Below are 1,766 nucleotides of genomic sequence, written 5' to 3'. Positions count from 1 at the left end.
TAAAGTGAGAAAATTAATTAAGTTTACAAGGACTCAATTGAATAAAAATAAAAATGTTCTATCTAGGGTTATAACTTAGTTTGGCTATATAAATATGTTATGTTAACCAACTAAAACTCTAAGCCTTCAGCCACTTCTTGGCCGTTTCATAAAAACAAGAAAAAAAATAGTTTTCTTTGCTTAATAAAAATAAGATTCAACTAAGCTTATTTTGATCTATTTTGTTTTCTTAAAACAAAACTTTCTAGCACAAGTAAAAATCCTACCTTTGAGAAGGTCTTATTTGACAACTGTATGGATTACTATTCGAGACCAAACACTTGGGATGCTGAAGATTTGACAAATCCTAATGGTGAAGAAGCAAATATTTCGATTGTAAGATTTTAGAGTGTCTTATTCTCTTTTTGTCTTTCTTGCTTCATCACAAGCCTTTTGGATTTAATTGGCTCTTGATTACGATATCTAGAGCAAGATATGTAATACTTAAACTTATAAATGTTTATAACTAAATTGAAAATTGCATGAAAAAACACAAACATTGATCTTGTGGGATTTAACTATTTCTTTGATTAAATGCTAGTTTTATTTTTTTGATATATTATATTTTTAATATCATGATTAATTTCATGTTTGAGCATGAGGTTGAATTCCAACAGTAGCATTAGAGCCTTTGTTTGATGTTTCTCATGTAATTTGCATGCTTAATTCTTGGTGATAATCAATAAGATTGATTTTTGTGTTAATTTGGTATATATTGGTTTTGAAGGCTTTTTTTAATATTTGATTTTTTGTTTTAATTCAAACTTGGACAACATGTGTTTAATCCACTAAAACATATTTTAAAAGGTTTAAAATCATGCTTAAGTGAAGAATTAATGAATGTATTAAAAGCATTGCAAAGCCAAGTTAAAACTAAATAGTTTTGAGATGTTTTAGAGACTAATGTGCCAATAATTTTTGCTAACATTAGGCAAGCCTTATGAGCAATTTTAAATTGTTAAAAATTAGTTTTATCAAATTAAATTACTGTATGTTTCAACCAAAATTGATTTAGTATGAAAAAGGTTCATAAAATCATGATTTCGAGTTTCAAAATAACAAAGATTAAATATAGAAAATGTTAGGCAATCATGATCGGTTTTGGTGGCTTAATTTTTCATGAAATTTGTATTTAATTGTTCAGCACACTCGCTGGAAATTTCCAGTAACTTTTTTCATGAGTTTGACTTATAATTTATGGAGTTTTAAAAGTAGTTAATTGTCATCTATTTCTTACTTTAAAAAACAGAAAATTTTTTCTTACTTTAAAAGCAATTCCTAAAATTATAGATAGAAATTTAATTTTTGGGTGATTCATCAAGAATAGGAAATTGTTCTTACTTTAAAATCAATTCCTAAAATTAAGAATAGAATTTTAGTTTTGGGTGATTCGTAAAGAATAAGAAATTATTTTCTACTTTAAAAGTAACTCCTAAAATTAAAGATAGAATTTTAATTTTAGGTGATTCACAAAGAATAGGAAATTGTTTCCGCTGGTGGTGGTTTACTATGTGATCAAACAACTGCGATTATTTTTTCCTTTTTTGATAACTTTGGACCTAATAATTCCCTAAATGCAGAATTATTAGCATTACATAGAGGTCTTCTATTGTGTCAACAACATAATATCTCTAATGTTTGAGTTGAAATGGGTGCAATGGTTGTCATACATATGATTGAGACAAGATATAAGGGTTCCCATGACATATGGTATTTATTAGCCTCAA

This window comes from Theobroma umbraticum, unplaced genomic scaffold (genome assembly GCF_002168275.2).
Source record: "Theobroma umbraticum cultivar Fairchild unplaced genomic scaffold, ASM216827v3 scaffold_146.0, whole genome shotgun sequence".
NCBI lineage: Eukaryota > Viridiplantae > Streptophyta > Magnoliopsida > Malvales > Malvaceae > Theobroma > Theobroma umbraticum.
Note: the sequence above shows the minus strand (reverse complement) of the source record.